Here is a 9,044-nt window from a genome sequence, read left to right as displayed (position 1 = left end):
GACAGGCAGTGACGAGGAAGTCATGTGGCTAGGCTTAGAGCCAATGAGAAGGCAGAAAAGGAAAGCAATAAAAGCGCAGGTTAGACAGGAAGAAGCTCGCTCTCTCTGGGGAAGCTACTGCAGGTGGTAAGATAAAGCTAGTCATGGCTATTGCTCTGATCTCTTTGGCTATTTCCTCTGTATTTGGCTCTGTGTTTCTCATTTACTAAGAATGTTTAGAATTTCTTCTACATTTTGTGCCCAATGTGGCAAGAATTCATTTTAAAAAGAAAAGCGGCTGATGACCTCACAGGCAAGGTATTACAGACCCCGGCTTGGCCAGTTTATAGGTCCCAGGCCTGTCTGGAGCTACCAGTCTGGCTGCACACGGTCCGAGCCGCACTCAACTGTAGCTACAAGTGGTCACATGCAGCTAGAGCTACTTGTGGCCATGTAGCCAACTCAATCAAGCAGCTCAGGCTTAAAGGGGCCAGTACTACAAACAGCCCAGGCCTGAATTGGCTGGACTTTGGCTTTTGCTCTTTTCTCTTCTCCTGGTCGACAGTAGTCTCTCTCTCTCTCTCTCTCTCTCTCTCTCTCTCTCTCTCTCTCTCTCCTCTCTCTCCTTGGATTCCCATCTCGGACACTAGGTAGCTGTTTTAAAATTCCCTGAGACGACTTCTGTTCTATACAGACTTGGTAAGTCAATTAAGATATCAGATATCTTAAAGGGAGATACTACTTAAAAGAGAAAAACTTTTCCCACATTAAAAATATGAGAAATACCTTTACAATAGAAAATTGGTCTTTGTTTGATAAAACATTAGGTAGTCTGAAAATGGAACAATTACATGAGAGGATTAATGTTGATGGGATGTATGTAATATCAATTATGCATAGTATTTGTTTACTTATCCTTATTTTACAATTTAAAAATTTAGTCAATTTAAGTGCCAGGATAAAAGCTTTAGAAAAACCTGTTAAAATGAATTATAGAGAAATTCATACTCAGACAGAATAACTTAAGTGTGAAATTATTTCAGGATTGGATTACAAGGTTACAGAAAGACAGCCTATTTTCATACAATCAAACTTAATTTGTCTGGTAACCACACAGCAACTACCTGATCAAGGGCATGTACAAACCAATTGGACTCCCATTGAAATGTTAGAATTAAGAAGGTTTAAGTCAGTTATAGTCTCTTATGCTATGCATTCCCCATTTGTAAAGCAAATGTTAAACTCATGGTCAACCTGTAATAGAATTGATTATTCCTCAAGACTGGAAAGAATTAGTAACTGCTGTCCTGGAACCTGGAACACATCTGCAGTGGCACATGTGGTACAGAGATGAGGCTAAGACCATAGAAATTCAATGGAGATCTAGAGGTGTGGAAATCTCCGAGGATCAGCTTCTTGGAGATGGCCAATATGCTGAAATACAAAGACAATGTTTATATGATAACAAAACCTTAACTCTATGCCACATGGCAGCCATGAATGCACAGGACAGAATTGAGGAAGCAGAAAAGAAAATTGAGTCATTCACAAAAGTTATACAGGGCCCAAAAGAATCCTTCCTGGATTTCTTACAAAGACTGTCTTCAGCAGTAAACAGAATGGTCCCAGATTCAGAAGCTAGCCAGATAATATTAGAATCTTTGGTTTTTGAGACCATGAATGCAGCATGCAAGAGAATAATCAGGCCATTAAAGGCAAGATCTGTACCCTTGGAGGATTAGATCAGAGACACAATTAATGTTGTGTCTCATGGCCATGATGATATGTGTATAGGAGAAGCAATTTCAAAAGGTTTGAGAAATGTCAGATGTTTTGGATGTGGAAAGCAAGGGCATTTGAAAGGGGACTGTAAACAGGGCATTCCTAGAAACAATGTTTCTCCAAGGAGCAATGGCAACAGAATACTCCTCTCTTCTGGAGTATGCAGGTGTGGTAAGGTAAACATTGGACCAATGAATATAGATCAACAAGGGACAGACAAGGTAATCCCTTGCCTTTGTTCTTGGGAAACTCACAGAGGGGCTTCAAGCAGGCTCCCATAGCAAATCCAGTTCAGATCTTTCCTGCCATCATAGAAGAAACTCCTTCTAAGAGCAATAAAATAACTACATGTGTATTGGAATAAACCAGGGTGCTCAGGATGATGGAACAGCTGATACAGACAGAACAGAAAGTGGAGTAGAATACATAAAGAAAAAATTTTGGTGGACTTCTATAAACGAACAAAGACCAAGATTAACAATAAAAATAAATGATGTTTTATTATCTGGCTTAGTAGACACAGGTGCAGACGTGACAATAATTACACTAGAAATTTGGCATTCAACTTGGCATCTTCAGGAAGTAAACATTCAGCTTTTAGGGATTGAAACATTATCTCAAGTGAAACAGAGTGCAAGATGGCCCGAATGTATAGGTCCAGAAGGACAGAGAAGAAAATTAAAGCCATATGTGGCTAACATAGCTATGAATTTATAGGGTCATGATCTATTACAACAATGGAATACTCAGAGTAACATCCACCAACCTCAGAAACAAATCATAAACTAGCACATGTTTCTGAGAGAAATATTAGAAGATATTATTCTTCTAACAATATGGGTGGTAACCAGCCATCCAAAGTGTAAAAGAACAGGGCACAACAACTGATGATCTTCCAAAGACACCAACAGCTCTTTAAATGGTTAATTTTAAAATGGTTAACAGTCAAGCTTGTATGGGTTCAGTAATGGCCTTGAAAAACAGAGGAACTCCAGGCTGTAGAAGAGCTGGTACAAGAGGGGTTAAATGCTCAGCATATTGAAGAATCAACCAGCTCTTGGAATTCTCCTGTATATGTTATTAAAAAGAAATCTGGTAAATGGAGAATGGTAACTGACCTTTGAGCAATTAACAAAGTAATTCAGCCAATGGGCTCTCTACAATCTGGAATTCCTTTGCCTACTATGTTACCTAAAGGATGGCCTCTTATAGTTATTGATTTAAAAGACTTTCCTTTCAATACCCTTACAAGAAAAAGGCAGAGAAAGATTTGCCTTCACAGTGCCTACTTACAATAATTCTCAACCGGTTAAGAAGATATCAATGGAGGTTTCTCCCACAGGGAATGTTGAATAACCCAATCCTGTGCCAATATTTTGTATAACAGCCATTCGAAGTGATACGTAAAAAATTCCCCAAATATATAATTTATCATTATATGGATGATACTTTAGATACTTTAGAAAGAATACAGATACTTTAGAAAGAATGTTTGAAGAAGTAAAGAAAAATTTTGCCTTGTTGGGGATTACAAATTGCTCCTGAAAAGATACTAAAAGGAGATTCTATTAATTATTTAGGATATAAAGTAGGTCTACAAAAGTAGACCCCAAAAGGTGCAAATTAGGAGAGATCAATTACAGACTCTTAATGACTTTCAAATATTATTTGGAGACATTTCTCATCTACAAACTATTGTTGGGGTAAAAAATGATGAACTGAGTAATTTGTTCAAAACCACAAGGTGACAAGGACTTAATTAGTCCAAGAGAATTATCACCTGATGCTGAGAAAAACTGGCCTTTGTAGAAAAGAAAGTACACGAAGGAGACATGGAGCTTGTCGATCCAAAGCTGGATTGCATTTTGGTTATTTTACCCTCTAGGCATTCTCCTACAGGAATTTTAATGTAGAGGGAAGATATTATACTGGAATGGATATATTTACCAAATAAACAGAGTAAAAAATTAAAAACTTATGTGGAAAAGATCCCTGACTTGATTTTAAAAGGAAAATTGAGACTTCATCAATTAGTAGGAATAGACCCAGAAGAAATTGTCATAACTTTAACTAAGGAGGCATTGAAAAATTATGAGCAGAAAGTGAACCTTGGCAAAGAGCTTGCAGGAATTTTTTGGGAGAGACTAACAGCAAATATCCCAAAAGTGATAGAATTGAACTTATAGAGGGAGCTGATTGGATTTTGCCTCACATTGTATGGGTAAACAACCATATCTGGAGTTCATACATTTTATACAGATGCAAACAAACAAGGAAAGTCAGGTTACAAATCAGAAAATTTAAGTAAAGTGGTTCAAAGTCCATATAATTCAGTTCGAAAATCAGAACCGTATGCTATTCTGGATTAACTGTATTAATGGATTTTTCAGAACCTCTCAACATAGTTATTGACTCTTAGTATGCTGAAAGAGTGGTATTACATATTGAGACTGCAGAATTTATCCCTGATGAGTCAGAATTAGCTTCACTATTCATTCAGTTACAAGATATAATCAGGAACAGGAATCATCCCTTATATATAACTCACATCCGATCCCATATGGGTCTGCCAGGCCCTCTAGCACAAGGTAATGATGAGATTGATAAATTATTAATAGGAAATGTGCTGGAGGCCTCAGAATTTCATTAAAAAATCACATCAATTGTAAAGGTTTAAAAAAGGATTTTTCCACAACCTGGCAACAAGCCAAGGAAATTGTAAGGGAATATCCTACTTGTTCCTTTTACAATCAGATGCCCATTACCAGCAAGATGTAACCCAAAGGGTACTCAGAGGAATGAAATCTGGCCAATGGATGTGTCAGTTTGCAGAATTTGGAAAATTGAAATATGTAAACCAGACCATTGATAGTTATTCAGGATTTCAATGGGCAACTGCTTTGAGTTCTGAAAAAGCTGATTCTGTAATCTTGCATTTACTAGAAGTTATGGCCATCATGGGTATACCTGCACAAATTAAAACTGACAATGATCCAGCATATGTCTCTGTTAAAATGAAACAGGGTTTTGTTTTGTTTTGTTTTGTTTTGTTTTGCTTATTATAATATAAACCATATTACAGGTATACCACATAATCCTACAGGCCAAGCAGTTATAGAAAGATCAAACAGAACTCTAAAGGATATGCTAAATAAACAAAAAGAGGTAACAAACCCCCCCAGAATTAGACTGTTTGATGCTCTATTAACTTTGAATGTTTTCAGTGCTAATGAGAAAGAAACAACAGCTGCAGAGAGACATTGAATAATAGAAAAAAAAACTACAGAATTAAATCAGCCTTTAAGGATGTGCTGACCTCAGAATGGAAACCAGGATATGTGTTATGTTGGGGGTGAGGTTTTGCTTTTGTTTCTATAGGAGAAGATAAACTGTGGATACCATCAAAATTGATAAAGGTTTGATTTGAACAAGAGAGGCCTCTTAATTAGAAGAGGTGATAGTTCGTCAACCAGCATGACCATCCAATTTAAACTAACTTCTACCATTAACACATGCCTTTTCATTTAATCAGATATAACTTGCCAAAAGAGAACCTCCCCAAAGTTAGTCTTAGGGAAAAGTTTTTGTTTTTGTCTTTCAGGAGAATGAAGGCTAAGGAATCTGAAGAAAAAGGACAAATCACTAGGAAAAATGTCCCAAGAAAAAGAGTAAACTGTCCTATTGGTACATCATCTTTAAAATTTAATAAGTCTTCCTAAATGTTTGTTTCTGCTCTTCCCTAAAGACATTTAACACAAACGGTCTTCTTGTAGACTCAGTTCAATTAAAAATTAAAGCTGGCTTTGGAGTTGGAGAATGGCTCTCTCCTTCTTTATACACAAGCATGTTGTTAGAAGGAAAATGCAACTCTCTGTATCATGCCAGAAAAAAGAGCCATCTTCTGATATGGGACAGGAGAAACAAAAAAATTAAGGGACTATTCTAATGCTACTAATACAAATTCTTTATTCTGATTCTTTAACTTTTCTTAAAGTATGAATTTTATATCAAAATTTACTATATATATATATATATATATATATATATATATATATATATATATATATATATATATATAAACCTAGTTAAGATATTTATTAATGGTCACATAGAGTACTAACTAATTCTAGGAAAAAGGCTTCAATTAGCTGCCTGTACATGTCTTTGTGTTTGAGTTTCTATATCAGTTTTCTGCAGGAAATCACAACCAGGCCTAACATCAAATTTGAAGTCTCCAGAAAGATGATAGGGTGCCCCGGCCAGCGGGGTGTCAATGGGGCCACCCACCTGTGGGAGAGAATGAAAGGACAGGGCAACACAAGAGACGGACAGCAAGACAGTATTCTGATCAAGCCGCCAAACTTTATTTTCCTCCACATGGCTTATATAGCATAAGAGGGGAAGGGGAAGGAAGGCGGGAAGGGGAAGGGACGTGGAAGGCGTGCAGTATGTGGGAGACGTGCAGGTCGTGCAACTGCAGGAAGTCTGCTAAGGTGACTGGTCAGGGGCCATTTGTTCTGTTGCTAGGCTACCTGACCATGGAATGCTCTTTACATTCGGTTGCCATGGCACCTGACTGTGGAATGTTCTTATCTTTGGGAGCCTCTGGTTAGCAAACAGGTGTTACTGCCCTGGGGGAGGGGGGAAGGCGGTGGGTTTATGACTTATTCTCTGGCTTAGCTAGTACTTTCCATGGTTCGTGTTTGGTTCCTGACATCTTGGTCCCTAACAATAGGGCCCCACAACAATGATTCCTCATGGACAATAATAATACCTCTAAGCTGACAAACATCATCTACAGATCAGCTTTGGACTACAAACTGTTCAGAGCAATTTCCAGATGGCTAGCTGAGATGATCCAGTTTCATAGACTACTTGAACAAGGACTTGAGATAAGCCCTGAACTTTGGAGTTATGTACAGACCGGACAACAAAGGATATAGCTACCTTTTCTAGAATTTGACAATCAACGCAAAATTTTTCTTTTCAGAGTAAAGATGTATTCACCCACAACCAGCAGGAAGCAATTTTAAGAACATGACACCCACATTCTCAAAGAGGTAGTGTGGGGTAGGTGGTTTTTGGTCTTTCAATGGGTTTTGGGTCTGGGATAATTTTCATTGTTTAGGAGGGTTAGTTATAAGTTCTTGTTAAGGGTTAAGAAAAGGGCTAAGCAAAGGAGATTAGATCTAAGGTTCTTGTTTGAAAAAAAAATATAGAAATGATAGAATAGAGGGTAGATTATTGAATCTACTTTGAAAAGTAAAGAGACTATATAAATACAATATAGTTAAAAAGATAGATTATTGAATCTACTTCTAAAAGACAATTACTAGCTTTAAATACTTTTCATTGGATTGGATTTTTGTATATTGTATACAAATTTTATATATTTAGATAGATATTGTTAAAAAATGTTATACTGTATTTCTAATCTTGTTCAAGATATTGTACTTATACCATTCATTTATCAATGTAATGCAATTTGCTAATCCTTGAATGTTATTATTACCAACTATTAAGGATATATATAAATGAAAGTTAGTAGTTAGACATTACAATCAAACTTGTAGTCATATTATGTATGTTTTCAAGGTCGAGAAAATATATTTTAGATAGACAGGTCATCTTCAAACCTTTTAGAGATCTACAGAATATGGCACTTAAAATGTTTTAATAACTTAGAATTTTTTTCTTTTTTGTTGTGACTATGAGAAATTTTGGCTGCTGGTAGCACCAATCTACTTCAGAGAAGATATGAGCATTGAAGAAACTGCATATGGAGTTAACTTTCATTGTGACAAAAGTTAGCCACTGGACAACAAAGTGTCCTCAAATCGACTGCTGACAAACAGGACAAAATGGACAGACAGGACACAAAACAAAGGACTACCGATTCTTGTTTCCTCAGACTGCAGACTGTAGGCCTCTGAATCCTCTCCCGAATGGATCTCAGCTGAGCAGGTTGTTTAGTAGGGTAATCTCACCAACACTTACAAGTTGTTGGGTTTCCTAGGATCGGCAGCTGGGGCCTGGGTTGGCCTCAGACTGAATGTTTGTATCCGTTCTGGTCACAACTCACAGAGATGGCTCCTTCCCCGAGTGCTGGGGTTAAAGGCGCCCCTGTGCAAGGTTCTTATTCTCCTTGTTTTCACTAACTCCTCAGCGTGTAATAGCTCAGTTTCTAGTCTTTATTACTACTGTGACTCTGCCAGTGTTCAGCCTGCCCCTGCGGCCGCTCTGCCTGCCTCTGCCACCCCTCCCAATTCTCAAGACAAGTGAGGTTGTGGCTAAATTTAATAACAGGCATCCTCTGAGGACAGGACAATAAGGCACCATCTCTGAAGTGGCCTTTGCAATCCAGAAAAGGTACAGTGTTCTTTTCTTTGAAGGCAGCTGAACAGGCAGTGGACTGATGGCTTCTGATGTGCAGTGAAACAGCAGCTGAAACAGTTATTCCTGAAAGAGGAACATAGCTATTAGAATCTAACCTCTTAATGGTAGACTGGCATTTAATAAAAGAAATGAAACCACCCACAAACCAAGAAGATTGGGATACAGAGAAGAACGGGGTGCCGAGATGAAGCCACCCTCAAGCCAAGAAGAACGGACAGCTGAATTCCAAAAACATCAACAATTTCCAAAATTTAAAATCCTGAATCATAACAGGACACTAGTGGAATTCATGTGTTTCTGGTACATGGACTACTCTCACTGAACATGAGAACTATAGGCCTTGTGTACATCCTAGTTCACAAATCAGTCTGTCAGACACGCCAGCCTGGGGCTGAAGATGATGCCCCAACATTGCGGAGAAACCTTGGGTGACTGTTCAGGCAGCTGGCTGTTTCTGTCAACTCACATTTTTTTTTTTTTTTTTTTTTTTTTGTGGAAGCTGCTTGCATGCACTTCCTGTTTTTTAAGGTAATATTATTTCTTTTTTGGTCTTTGAGGGAGCTGAGCTGAATATTAGATAGTTATGGTTATAGTTAGTTGAAAATTAGATAGTTATAGTTATAGGTAAAGATTAGATAGCTATGGTTTTCCTTGTTAAGAATTTCAGAAAAGAAACTCACTAAAGACGTGTAAGTGTATAAATTTGAAAGACGTTATAAGACAGTTCTGTTAGTAATATAAGTTAGGATAGAAAGTGAAACAGGTACATTTTGGACTTACCAAAATAGGATAGATAAGGAAATATTTTCTCTGAGTCTGTCAAATGGAAATGGACTAGACATTGTTTAGGTATTTGTTGCTTGTATATATTGTATATAGTTATTGTA

This window comes from Onychomys torridus, chromosome 22 (genome assembly GCF_903995425.1).
Source record: "Onychomys torridus chromosome 22, mOncTor1.1, whole genome shotgun sequence".
NCBI classification, from domain to species: domain Eukaryota; kingdom Metazoa; phylum Chordata; class Mammalia; order Rodentia; family Cricetidae; genus Onychomys; species Onychomys torridus.
The sequence above is the reverse complement of the archived record's forward strand: the minus strand, read 5'-3'. Positions refer to the sequence as shown.